The following is a 13,812-nucleotide window of genomic DNA, read 5'->3' as shown; positions in this document are numbered from 1 at the left end:
TAATCTGATGGGGGGTTCTGTACACTGATTAGGGGTTCTGTACTCTGATGGGGGATTCTGTACGCTGATCGGGGGTTCTGTACTCTGATCGGGGGGGCTCTTGTACACAGTTGTTTCTGCCATGCATATTTTCCCCACAGAACTGGGGGTGTAAGCAGCGAAACTGTCAGAGGCTGAGCCGTGTCCTGGCATGGAGAGACAGACACCCTTACCTTCAGTTGTGCCCACCGAGCTCCCTGGCATCTTCCTGTCATGGTCTCCTTTCTGACCCTGCGAGGGGGACTGGAACAGGCCTGGACTTAACAGGTGCTCAGCTGTACAATGCTGTGTTTGGGCAGAGGCGGGATGGGGCTGGGCATGGCCTGGTCCCTCTTCCCTGTAAACCAATTCTGAAGAAAATCCCCAAGAGCAGTTTCAGTGCTTCAGTGCCCAGGACAGTAGGCTGACCTCCTCTCCAGCGGGGGCATCTCTCCACTGTTGAAGCTGGAGGAGCCCCCAGCAGGAGTTGCTTACCTCCAAGAACAAGATGCTCACCACCTCACCAAGAGTAGGGTCCACTCTTGACCGTTCTTCTCTAAGTCCTAGGCAACTGTGGGAGTCCCCCACCCCCACTTCCCATCCTGAACTCACCTGGTTCTTCACTACCTTGGGCCATTGCCCTAGCTTTGTTCCCCCTCTCTCATGGGGTGCCCCCTGAATGTGTCTTCAACATGCTGGCACTGGGTACTCAGTAACTACCAGCCACAACCCCAGAGCCCCAGCTAATAAGCCATGGCCTGAGCCCTTGGAGGACACCCTGCACACGTAGAGCGAAGCCTGTGCATGTCTGCATGGCGTCCGAGGCCCTCTGCCACCTGGACGCAATGACTCACTGCATGCCCCGATCCTGATGGTGCCAGGCTGCCTACGTGGTCCCAAGGTGCCATGTATTTCTGCCTTTCTACCTTCCTTCGTAGGCACCATTCCCCTGTCTGGGCTGCCCTGCCCACCTTGGGGGCCTGCAGCGTCCCACAAGCCCCCACGCTAGTGTCACCTGGACCTCGAGTGTCTGTCTGCCTGGAGGGTGGGGCCTGTGGCTTACCTGCAGAGCCTGGCTTACCTGTAGGACCACTTGGGTATGTGCCCTGGGGATGGTGGGCACTCTTCCAGGCCAGGGAACCATAACCTATGTCCTTGTGGGCTCTCCTGGTAAGTGGTGGGGCAGGGTGCAAACTCATGAGCTCGGGTTTGCTGTTGAATATTTGGACACTCCTGTGACGGGGAACTCCCCACTTCATTAGGCCACATCTGCAGCTGTGGCAGCTTCCTGGGAATGAGGGCTCGGCCTTGCTGCAAAGTCTACTGCGGGGGGGTAGAAGGCAGCAACCCAAGGCGGCGTGAGGTGGTGGGTGTGACGAGTCGTAGGGTTCCCCTCTGCAGTGGGGCCTCCGCGAGCTGGTGCTCTGGCAAACCATGCTGCCCTCTGGTGGCCGCCGCCTGCCGCAGCTCCGGGGGTCTCTGCATCCCCGCGGGGGTGGAGTGGCCCTCTCCTCGGGTCCCTGAGTGCCTGCCGCTGGGGATGCAGGCGACCTGGGCGGTGAGTGGACCTCAGGCCCTGTGGAGAAGACAGACATACATACACACACAAATGGGGAGGATGGTGTCTTCTAGCTTGGGCAGGCCTGGCGGTGGCCTCCACAGTCCCTGGGCTTGTGCGGGCCCTGTCCCATGGATGGGGGTGGTTAGGGACCCCCAGTTCCATCCGAGTTCCCTGGCCTGGACCCACTGTTGCCAGGAAGTGTTAACGACCCTCCAGGTCTCACACCCGTGCTGCTCGCTCTTCCCACAGATACCACCAGAGGGCGTCCGCGAGGCGTGCTGGATCCCAGAGATGCCACCACCAGCCTTACAGTCCTGCTGCCCTGGGGGGCATCGGGATCGTGGGCATTGTGGGTGTCTGGGCCCGCTCACTGGTGGGAGCCCTCGCCGAGGGGGTCCTCCAGCCTCTGACGGTCTCTGCTGCACCATCCTGGGTGGAGGACGTGTGTGTGCAGTCTGGGATATGGGCATGGCCTGGAGTTCCAGGGGCTCTAGGTACAGAACTGGAAGTCATCAGGTGCAGGCTCAGATGGGCCCAGGCCCGCAGGGCTGGGTGGGGGACACACCCGGCTGTGGCGTCGTTGGGGAGGCCTTTGCACACACTGGAGCACTCCTCTGGACTCAATGGGCTGACGTCTGCTTGGTGTGCAGAACCTCCTTGGAATTCTGACGCCCAGGACACACCCTTCCTGATTCCCAGACCTGGTGGGTGCTCCTGGCTGCTGTCCCAGGGCCTGAGCTCCTCCTGCCCTTCCTGCCTGCTCAGCGGCCCTGCCCTTCCCGCACTGACTCGGGGCTGGCCTGTGCGACCAACGGGAGATGGGCACGTGTGACTCCAGAGGCTCAATGATAAACGAGCTCCCCAGAATCGCTCAACCTGGAGGGGAGGGACCAGGGCCACCTGAGCCCCCAGGGATACCCAGCCGCTAGGAACTCCTGACACCCCCCATCTGCCCCCGAGAAAGGCCCGGTGGTGACTGGCGGGTCGGACTGCCGGTCCGAGCTGACTTGCCTCGCAGCCTAGTTAACCAATGCCCAGCTAATACCCAAAGAAAATCTGTCATCACGTAAGTAACATGATTGTGTCACCGGAAATCGGGAGCGAGAGAAACAAGCACTGTCACTGCTCCCTGGCCCACAAGCCTGCGCTCCCCAAGTCTGGCTTCCTCTTCCTGTTCGGCTCATGGTGGCTCCCTCACATGCCCTGGTGGCAGTCTGCAGTGGGGCCTTGGGGTGTAGGACATGTATTTGGGGTGATGCCCAGGGCCTTCTGAGAAGTGTTCAGATGCTGCTGCGAAGACTTGTCACAGACCGGAGGCTGGGGTGTGTGCCCACTGGCGAGGCCTGTCCCGGGGTGCTAATGCCTTCAAGGCTCAGTGCCCGTGGGGGGTCAGGCGCTGTCAGGGTGTGCTCAGAATGGGCCCCTGGGGCTGAAACGGCAGGGGCAGAGGGGTGTGACACGGCCACCGGGGTCGTTCCCGAGGCCCTTCTCTTGTTCCACGCCTATACCTCGTATCTGCGTAGAACTTCCGCTTTTCCCTGCCTCGACTTTGAACCACGCGCTCTTTGAGGATGGCCCTCAAAGGACAGTCCTAAGAACATTTACTGAGCACCTGCTCAGGACCAGACAGAGCTAACCTGGCACTAACCAGGCCGGTCATCTCTGAGGCGGGAGCGATCGCTGTGGCCTCACTCTCTGGATAAGGAAACTGAGGCTAGGAGAGGTTAAGCAACATAGCCCGCTGGTGGAGGCTCACACGCGGAGGCCAGTGTCCGCAGCGCACCTGCGGTCCACATGGCTGGAGCTCGTCCCTTCCTTGTGGCCCTGCTGCTTCTGGGGCCAAGCCTGCTGGGCTGGAGGCTGCTTTCTGGAAATCCACTTAGCACTGACCTCATCTTTGTCCTCCTCCGAGCTAATCTGCTAATCCTGCCCACCCCGTGGGCCCCTGCACAGTCTGTCTCCCCCTAATCCATCTCTGAGGGGGGCCTCCTTTCCACTGCTCTTGGGGTGGGTGGGTTGGTGGGGATGGGATCTTCTGCATTCAGCACTTCCCGATTCCAGGGAGGATTCTGGAGCCTGGAATTCAGGCCTGGAGTGTGAATCTGTGTGTCCCTTGCTCAGCCATCACCTGCCTTCCAGGGGTCCCTGTGGCTGCTGAGGGTGGACGGCTGGGGGGGCGCAGCCTCCCCAAGAGGTGGTACCAGAACAAGCTTCCAACCTGGGAGGAGCATTGGTGGTTCAGTGGTAGAATTCTCGCCTGCCAACCTGGGAGGAGAGGCTGGGCATTTGGCTGGGCGGAGGGCAGGGGGCACCCATGGACTGGTGTGGGGGGAGACTTGAGACTTGCTTCTGTGCCTACCTCTCTGGCCTTGTGCCTAGCCACGAGCTCCCTAGGAAGTGCTGATCCAGAAGGGGACCCCCTCACCAGTCCCCAAGGGGCATCTCAAAAGTCTCCCCAGGGGCTGGCTGGTGGCTGAAATGACCCGGCCCACGTGGCACAGGGAGACAGGGGAGTGTTGGGCCTCACTTCTCTCAGGCACCTCTGTGTGGGGGCCCGCCCTGGAGTGTGTGAGGTCCCCGTGGCCCTGATGACCACCTCTAGGAGCTCACTTCCAGGGGCCCCCGTACATGAGACCCCAATGCAGCCGCTGGGTGACTGCTGTGCAGGCCCCATCCTTCCGGAAACCCCTCCCGCGGATCTGGGGCTCAGCCCCATGGACAAGTGGGTAAGTCGAGGCACCTGGAAGTTTCGTAAAACTGTTGGCCTCCGGATCTCTCCCGAGCTCGGGGCCCCTCCCCCTCCGTCCTCACTGCCCCCTCCATCCTCCCCCCGGGGCTCAAAGGAGCCTTGACTGCCGCAGCACATCCACACTCCCAGCCTTTGGTAGCCTGCCCCCGCCAGGGGCCAAGGTCAGACCCCGGACCGCCCCCCATGGCCACGCCCCTTTCCGTCTGGGCGGGGCCTCCGGGGCTCGCGCGCGCGCGACTGCAGCGTGGGTAGCGTTCCCATTGGGCCGCGCCGCCCACGTGACCCGACGGCGCGGCCCGCGCTCCCGAGGCCGGGGCCGCGCCTGCGCGCGCCGGCCCACGTGCACGCGCGCCCCCCTGCCTCCGCCCGTCGAGCCGGCGCCGGGACCGCCAGGTCAGTCTCCTCGGCGCGCGCTCGGCGCGGGCGCGTGGCGCGGGAGCGTGGGGCCGTGGGCGCGCAGGCGGAGCGTGGCCGCCTCTTGCGCTGGGCGCGTCCCGGGACCCCGCGGCCTGGCTTGGCCGCTGCTGCTGCTGCTGCTGCTGCTGCGAGAACGCGGGCCTGGGCGCGGCCACGTGCAGGGCGCTGGAGGCCGGGCTCGGGGCCCAGGCCGTCGTTACCCCCTTCCCCGGGGGCGCGCAGCGGGACGACCCCGGCCGGAAGAGCTGAGCCCGCTCCCGTGTCGGGGGGGGGGCGCGTGACCCCGTCCCCAGGTTGTCATCCAGAAGTTGCGGCTTGGGGGTCTGGTGCGGCCCCGGTCCCTACTCCGCTTCTTCATCGGCGTGGTCCGGGGGGACCTGGTCTTATCAGAACCCCAGGGGCTTCCCTGTCCTGCGGTAGGACGGGGAGGGCAGCCGATGTCCCCAGCCGATGTGCCCGGAGGCTGAGATCTGTGGCCCAGCTCAGACCCTTGCCGGGGCTGGTAGCCTGGCAGTGTCTCCCCGAGCCCTGGCCCCGCTGCGGAGCCGCGTGGGCAGCCTCGCCCCAGTGTCGCCGGGATTTCACAGGTGGCTCCGCACACGCGCCCGGGGCTCCGCTGGGCAGCTGCGGCTGGGACGGGTGGTGTGCCCAGCTGCGAGACGGCAGAGCGCAGCCCCTGTGTCGTGTGGTGACCTCTCAGGCCGGCGTCTGGCCCGTTGGCTCTGGGAGAGCGGGCCTGAGGGTGGCAGGGGGTCCAGGCCAGCAGGTCACAGTGCCCGTGGCCACCCCAGCCTCTTCGCCGGGCCCTGCGCCTCGTCTCCTGGCCTGCAGGCTCTGTGGTCAGCTCTGCACCTGATAGTGGGTTCTGGGCCGGAGCAGCCTGGGGGTGGGGACCAGATGGGGTCCGTGGAGGGGACCTGTGCTCTTCTTGCCCAGCGGCCTCTTCAGAGCTCTGTGCAGGTGACCTCATGTCCTCCCGTGAGGTTATTAACCCCATTTCTCAGATGAGGAGACTGAGGCCCAGTGTGGTGGAATCAGGTCTGTTTCCCCTGCAGATCTAACCAGGGCCTTGGTTTGCCCATCTGTGAAGTGGGTGCTGTTTGGCCCACCCTGCAGGCTGCTGTAAGGAGGCAACTGGAGAGGCTGAGTCTGGGCCTGAGGTTGGCATGGGTGTGTCTCCACGGCCCCTCCTCCCGGGCACTCTTCAGGGAGAGAGGCTGCTCCTCAAATGTCCCCAGGACGACCACTGCACCCCGTAATTGTTTGCTCAGCACTTACTCTGTGCTAGGCCCCGTGCTGGGATCGGGTGGATGTCGGGGGTGAGCCTCAGGACTCCACTGGCTGGAGGGGGACAGGGCAGGGCGTGTGCCCCCCCCCACCAAGTGCTCAGGGTGATGGAAGAAGATGCCGGTGGTGAACAGATGGGACCTCCAGGCCATCTCCTTGGCTTGCCGGCTCCTCCTTGCCCTTGCTGTCCTCCAGGACACCTTCCCTGACCTCTGGGATGGGGCTGGGGGCCCCAGAGAGTCCCCTCTGTCTCCTCCGTTCCAGCTTGACTTCCCGCCCACGTGGCTGGGAAGAGGTGTGCACCATCGGCCTTGACCAAGCTGGTGTGAGCCCGTCCTGCTTCCCAGTGGGATGCATTGGCAGCACACAGGCCTGTGCTAGGGGCCTTGGGGACTCACATCCAGATGGGGACACTGTGCCTCACTGGCTGGTGGACCCGAGCAAGAGGGCACGGGCATGTCCAGGCAGCATTTGGCTGGAGGGGCAGAGCCGGGAGTGGCTGGGGCTGTGGCTCCAGCGATGGGTGATGGTTTCCCAGAGACCTTGAACTTGCCGGTTACCCAGAGGCTCCAAACCTCACTGTAGGCAGTTACCACAGGGTGCACCGGGGCTTCTCCCCGCTGCCTGGCCCTACCCTGTGCCCTCCGTCTGGGATGGCCTCTCCACCAGCTGCCTGGCATCCTGCCTCCACCCGGCCTCCCTTGCTGCTGTCACCTGCTCCCTGGAGTCCCCACTATGCTGTACTGCCCGTCGGGGCTTTTCCCAGGGCCCGTGGGTACAACAGGGAAGGCGGAGCTAGTCAGGAGGGCCTGGATTTAGTTGCTTCCCAGGTACCATTGCGTCAGCCCTCAGTTTCTGCATCTGTAGAATGGGAGCAAGGAGGTGTGGGGTCAGTCATGTGGGTGGCCCCACCCTGGCACTCAGAAGGTGCACGGGGAACACTTCCCTCCTTCCAACCTGGACCAGAGCCATGGCCCTGGGCCTTCTTGTCGGGGGTAGGAGGTTTCTCATCACCTCACCCTTGGGGGGCAGGATCTCATTACCCGGGGGTGCCCCTCCACAGGGCCGGCAACTTTAGGGTCCCCGGGTGGTTTGGGATCCGGGTCAAAGCAGCCAGTCAGGCCTTCCTGTCTCCCTGGGCCAGCAAACTGGGGAACCTACTGTGAGCCAGGCCCCGAGAGGCTGTGAGCAGGACTGCCCAAGCTGGCAGTCACACGTGCAGGGTGACGCTCGCAGATGTGCTAGGAAGACGTTGGATGTGCTAGGAAGACAGAGCAGATGGGGTGAGGGCTGGCAGGTGGTGGGGAGGGGGCCCCAGGAAGGGCCGGTGTCAGCCGTCAGACCTGCGCCCGCCAGACTCATCTCCCGCTGGAGGTCCCCAGGCCTTCAACACTGCCGACCCCTCTCTGTCCTGGGTCTTCTGGCCGCCACCATTATGGTGCTCCTCCTGGGTGCCTGGCCTGAGCGTGGTGGGGTCTTGCATGGAGGCAGGACCGTGGAACGTCACCACAGGCCAGCAGCGGGGAGGGCCTGTGTCCTGTGCTCAGGAACTGTCTGCTGGGGGAGGGGCTGGGCTGGGAAGTTGGCTTCAGGGCCTCACTCTCCTGCTGGGTGACCCTTGGGGTGGGCGTCAGTGCTGTAGTCTCCCAGCAAATGAGGGCTGGACCCGATCAGGGTCTGTCGGTGGGTCATCACCCCGAGTCACTAGGTGCTCTTTGTGGGGCACACACATGTCCCTCAGGATGTCTGGTGCCCCGAGCAGGCACTGTTGCTGGTGTGGGCAGATGGAAGGTGGGGAACCGGCCTCGCTCAGGTTCGGGGGAGCCGCAGAGTGTTCTAGAGCAGGGGTGGTGGGGCGGAGCGGAGCCTCGAGGGTCCGACTTCCCTGGGATATGGTCCTAGAGGTGGGAGCATCAGGAGGACAGCTCCCACCGTAGGGGTCTGGGGTCTTGAGTGCTTAGCCGGGGGCTGATGTGCTGGGATGCGGCTCTGAGCCCAGGGTGTCAGGAGACGTGCTGCCGCAGGTCTTCGCAGCGTCCAGGCACGGCTACCGGAGCACACGTAGTCCAGGACAGGTCACGGGCTTCGGACCAGTTCTGGTTCTCCTTAGGGGTCTCAGTTCCTTCTTCCTTCCGCAGACGGGGGGGCTCTGACCTGCCGCTCCACCGTCCCCGCAGCCCTTCCCGGGAGCGGCAGGAGCCCGTTCCCACGGCCTCTGTGGCCGCAGAGACCCCAAAGCTGGGCCTGGCCCAGCCGGTGGAGGCGGGCTGACAGGCAGGCGGCCCTGCCCTGTCCCCTTCCCATGGGGACTGGTGCTCCCAGCCGCTCTCCCAGCCCTGCGGCCCCTCTGTGACTCAGGCTTCCCAGAAGAGGCACGGGAGGGCACCAAGGATTCCCCTCCCGCCACCCGCCCAGGGTTCCCTCGCTGCCTGCCTGTCCCATCCCTGCCCCACGGCTACACGTGGTGGGCTTGACCTCTTCTGTGTCGCCCCGCCCCCAGAGGGTGCTCCTTTCTGATGGTGCCCCCCATCATCTGCTGGTGTGGGGACCCCGGCCCCCTCCTCACGCTCTTGCCCGGACCAGGGCCTGCCAAAGCAAACATTTCCCCACTTTCATCTCCCTGCCGTGCTCAGCCACGCCGCTCCTCTCGGGCTGCTCTCTGGCCGGCTGCCCAGTGGCCCGTCTGCTGGGAATGGCCACGCGGAACGCAGGGGCTGTCTGGGGGTGCCCGGGGCGCTCCATGGTAACCTCGCTGTCCTCTCCGCCCCTCCGCATGGTTTGAAGGAGCCCAGAGCCATGGTCCCAGCTCTGCTGGTCTCTCTGGTGACCCGCGCCTGCCTCTGGGCTTCCTGGGCCTCAGTTTTCTTGTCTGGAGAATGGGGCGCTTGGAGCACAGTGTGGCCCTCACAGCAGACCGGACGGGAGGTCAGGCCTTGGTGGGGAAGCTCCAGCCGGCCAAGCCGCCCAAGCCCCACTGCTGCTTCCCGCCCCGCGTCTGCTCTGTGCGACTGGGTCATGCCAGGCTCTCCGCTCGCCCTCGCCAGGGGCCTGGGACCTGGGGGAGCGTGGCCGTTGGTGCCTTGGCTTCTCCAGCTGGCATGCTGGGCTTTTGGGGCCTGGGCGGGGTGGGCCGAGACAGCACCACCTGCCCTGGGGCTCACGTCTGGGGAGGGGTGACACTCAAACAGGTCCCTGACTTCGTCGTTGTGATTGAATCCAGATGTCGTGATGTTCCGTATAAAACCCCACACAGCCCAGGTGATCTCTAACGGCGGTGGGCTCCGAGCTCCCGGGCATCTCAGCTTGACTTTGTGGGAGCCGACCGCTCTGCGTCTCATTTGCAACGGGCCGCTTTCCTGATGGCCCCCACGGACCCAGGTCTCCGGGTCTGGACGGCCCTGCTCGTGTTAGTCAGCGCCCACGCCCAGCACTTCATCTCGGCGGCTGCGACGTCGCTGGGGGATGCAAGCTACTGGCCTGGCCTCGCTTCCGCCTCCCCGTGCCCTGTGAGGGGCTGCCCAGGCCTGCACTGGCCCCTGGTGGGGAATGGGTGACGGCAGAGAGAAGTGGCCCTGACCCTGGGAGGGACGCGTGGGTGGGCACGACAGCAGTTGCTTTCCTAGAGCGTGTGACCCTCCGAGTCTGAGGCTGTGGTGGATAGGTGGCGTCTGGCCCGGGGCGTGAAGGATGCGGGCATCACGGTAGGAGGGAGGGGCTCCCGGGGCTCGGGGCTGGAGCTAAAGTCGCTGGGGCAGCCGCATCGTCAGCCACACTCCGGGGCCTCCTCACAGCCAGCTGCTTCCCCAGGTGGGGGCTGCGTGTTTGGGCTGGAGGACCCTGCTCAGGGCAGCAGTGTGGGAGGTGTGCTGGGAGGGAAGGTGGCCTTGGCGGGGCTTGTGTGGTCCTTGCAGAGTGGCATGGAGCCAGACTGTCTGTCCCTCATTTACAGACGGGGAGCCTCCCTGTGTGTGTGGGGCGTGGGGAGCGGACCCCATCCCGGCACAGCCACCAGCTTGTGCTCCCCTCCCTGGCTTTGGTTTTCCTTAGCTCTGAAGCGGGGCTGGGATGGCCTGCCCCCGCCCGCCGGTGGGGTGAGAGCCTGATACAGGGGCAGAGAGGAGGTCCTGCCTCAGGCCTTTGGTGTAACTCACCCGCCCGTGCCTCAGTTTACCCCTCTGTAAACGGGGGTAGGAACCCCTTTCGGGGGGATGTTGGGAAACGTAAGAGGGGCAGTGTGTTCAGGCAGCCTGAGGCGCACAGTGCATGCCCTGCTCATGGGTGACACAGCCTCCCCCGCCCCCCGCACGGCTCTTCTTTGACCTCCACGGCTGGGATGTTCCCACGGCCGGGCAGCCGCAGGAAGCCATCTGGAGGCCTTGTTTTCCCTCTCCCCAGCCTCCCTGGCAGGAAGTCACCGGAAGGGCTGTCCCGTGGGGCCCCCAGGCCTGTGAGGACAGCCAGTGGCCAGGGGTCCCCGGTGGAGTGTAGGGGGCAGGGAGTGCAGGGATGGACTGGGGCGGAGCTGGGTGCTCCCAGGCCCCCTGCGGCATGTGGGCTGGAGTGTGGGTGGAGCTGTCCATCAAGTGTGTCCCTCTGTCCGTCCAGCCTGTTTGCTACTCCTTCCCCCTCCACGGGCCTCAGATGAGGCCCAGCATGGCCATGGCCCACGAAGTCCCAGCCTCATTCCTGGGTGGGCTGTGTGCTGGTTGGGGAGGGGTGGGGTGGAGGGAGCCGCAGGAGGGGCCCCTAACCCAGGAGACAGGGGTGCGGGGTGCAGGTGGAGGCTGTGGTCTCTGGGAGTGTGGCTAAGGGGGTGGCTGTTGGGAGGGAAGCAGAAAGGTGGGCAGGGTCTGGGGGCATGGATGGTGACTGCAGTGGTGGGGGCGGCCCGAGACCCTGTTCTCCCCACCCTCTCCTTCGAGACCACTGGGTCAGCCGGCAGGTCTGGACATGCCTCCAGCAGGATCAGGGTCTGGGCTTCCGCCCCTTGGGACGTGCCCACTGCCTGGCCTGAGTGTGGCTGGCTGGGCCTGGGGACAGTTCCCACGGCCACTGCCAGCTGCGCCTGCCCAGCCTGAGGAAGGACGCTGACCCCAGCGGGCCCTTGGCTGCCTTGTGCCCGCCCGGCCTCCCGCCTTCAGGAGGAGCCTGGTGGGCTGGGGGTCCGATGGCCCTGCCTGGCCCGCCACGGGGAGCAAGGGGCACTCCCACCTGGTTTCTTCCTGTCTCCTCTGTGCTCTCACTGCGTTCCCTCCCCTTCCTTCCCCCCCACTTCGGCAGGCTCTGTCTGGGGTCTTGCGGGCAGGGTGAGCGTCTCCCAGACCCTTCCCTTCCCGTGAGGAAGTGAGCGTGAGAACCGGGGCTCTGGGCGGGCTCTGGGCTCCAGGAGCACCACGGCTGGGAGGCGTGGCCATCAGCCGGTCCTGGGCGAGGCGGGATGTTCCAGCCGCGCCTGTGGGCTGAGGACAGGCGGTCGTGGGCCTGTCCCAGGAGGGTCACTGGCTGTTCCCGAGTGCCTCCTGCACGCCAGGCCCACTAGTCTGTGACCTAGCCCCACAGCTGCCCTCCAGGTGTGGGCGGCTGGTTTGTAGAGCCCGGGCTGCCCCCTGGTCTGAGCGTTGCGGGCCTCGCCCCCTCCTGTGTGCTGAGGTACTAAAAAGTATATAAAAGATGGTTTGCGGCGTCCGTTTCCAGGCCTGAGGGAGGCTGTGGAGGTGGGCGCTGGGGTCCTGGGGCCTGCTGAGAGGCCCTTACAATGGGAGAAGCTTGGACGGCTGTTGGGAGGAGGGGGCGCTGGGCCAGGAGTCCAGAACCTGGGGAGGCTGACCTGGGGACGGGGCTGGCCTCAGCTCTCCACGCCGTTCCTTCCTGGATATAGCACACTCCGTTGACGGTGCAGGACAAGGTGGGGCTCTCCACTCACCTCCCTTCTGCAGGGGCTCCGCGTGGCCACTGCATCAAGGGTAGAAGATTCTAGGTGTGTGGGGCGATCTGCTTGGGCAGGGCTCCTTGATGGCTGAGAGCCTCTCGGTTGCTGGCGCTATGATTTGTGGGCGTCTGGCCCCAGGGTCCCTGCCAGGTTGCTGTGGCCAACTTTGTGGTCATGCCCGCCATGAGCTTTTTTCTCTACGAGCTCCCTTGGCCCCAGAGCACAGCCGTGGACGGCGTCCACCCGGAGCTCAGTGTCTGTGAGCCGGTGACGGGGCCTCCGAGGAGGTGGGGTTGGGACGGGCAGGTGGAGCCAGGAGGGAGTCCCAGAGAGGTGGCAAAGGCCTGGTGACAGGATGCTGTGGGGACAGAGAGTGCTCCTGGCACAGGGCACGGCAAGGGCAAAGGACTGGAAGCGAGACCGTACATGGCACGTCGCCGGGACAACAGGAGGGCAGGTGAGGCCAGAGCAGAGCGAGGAGGGGAGTGGGGGGACAGCAGCCGGCGGTGGGGCCTCCAGGGGCGAGGGGACTTGGGCTTTCCTTCGAAGCGGCGTGGGTATCATCAGGGGCTTCAACGCTGAAGGGCTGTGTCAGCGTGGGTGACACCGGGTAGGGAGTGCGGGGTAGGGCCGGTGTACCCAGGACACCGGGGTGGGGTCTGGCTCTGGGCAGATGCTCCCCAAACTCTCAGTGATCTCAGGGGGCCCAGACACTGCTGTGTCACTTGTCACCATCCATGTGGACTCTCCTGCCCCTGTTGGGGGTTCTGGGGAGTTTCTGTTTCCTCCTCTTGAGCTTGATTCTGTGAACCCCTTGATCTGGGGTTGCAAAGACCTGCCTCTCCCCGCCGCTGCCCTGCAGTGGTTCTGAGAAGAGGGGGGGAGGGGGGCAGAGCCTGCCTTCCCCGGGGGCAGTTCCTGCGCTTCTCCTGCAGCCTGGGTCACCTTTCTGCTCCCCGCCCTCCTGGCCTTCACTCGGGCCGTGCCCTCCGCCCGACCCCCAGCCCGTTTGCCCTTCTCAGGGGGAGCTCTCAAGACTCGAGGGGGCCAGTGTGTCCTTCGCTGTCCTGCGGGGTGTGGTCCAGCTGCTGGTGTGGGCGGGCCCACGCGCACATGCCGTCTGTGGCTGGCCGGCATGGGGGCCCTCGCACAGGGCCTGGTGGTGTAGGGTGTCGTAGGGCGTCGCTCGCCTCTGCTCTCCCGTCCTGTCCTGGTGCTGCTGCTGCGGGCTGGGGTTCGCCTCTGAACCAGCCTTGCCTCGATAACGAACCTGCGGGCTGTGCTCACTCGACGTGCGGTGGCTGTGTCTGTACCTTCTGAAGATGTTGTGATGAATCTTCCCCTTCCCTGAAGGCCAGCCCTGCCCAGCCAGCCGGGGACCCCGCAGGGCCCCCCCTTACCTGCCTGGCTGCCGGGCCCTCTGTCCCTCCCCGGCCTGCTCAGCGCCCTCCGCAGCCCACTGCGCCCCTGCTGGACCCAGGAGGGGGCTGCCCAGGTGCTCCCTGCCACCCCTCGCCCCCGGGTTGCCACACCCACCCTCCTGACTGGACCCCCAGGCCCTGCCACCCCCCATACCCTGTCTGCCCCTCTCTGGGTTTTTTCTCACACTTGGGTGCACGAGGGACCCCATTGGTTCTACTGGGGAGTGGGTAAGCCCCCCGCCTCTGTGGTACCCCTGGGTCCTGGAAGCACGGGTGCTTGTGGGTGTCCAGCCTTGCTGTCTGGGGCGCGCAGTCCCTGTGGGGGTCGGGGGACAGACCCGCGAGTGACCCAGCTGTCCGTGAGCTGAGCATGGTCTCCACGTAGGGGAGCCATGAAAGGGGTGCAGCCCTGACCCCGGGACAACACGCT

General features: G+C 65.2%; 1 protein-coding gene across 1 annotated transcript in view; it reads left to right on the top strand.

The window, feature by feature from the left end:
• The first annotated feature begins 4,673 nt into the window (after window positions 1-4,673).
• LOC111146792 (protein tyrosine phosphatase type IVA, member 3) overlaps window positions 4,674-13,812 on the top strand; it is a 32,243-nt gene continuing 23,104 nt past the window's right edge. Inside the window, exon 1 of the mRNA XM_022502475.1 lies at window positions 4,674-4,721. The gene's annotated coding sequence lies outside the window, so the exon portion shown is untranslated. The remainder of the gene's footprint in view (window positions 4,722-13,812) is intronic.

The sequence above is a fragment of the Enhydra lutris genome, unplaced genomic scaffold, assembly GCF_002288905.1.
Source record: "Enhydra lutris kenyoni isolate GAN:26980312 unplaced genomic scaffold, ASM228890v2 scaffoldscaffold14, whole genome shotgun sequence".
In the NCBI taxonomy this organism is placed as follows: Eukaryota; Metazoa; Chordata; class Mammalia; order Carnivora; family Mustelidae; genus Enhydra; species Enhydra lutris.
Note: the sequence above shows the minus strand (reverse complement) of the source record. Positions and strands in the feature narration are given on the sequence as shown.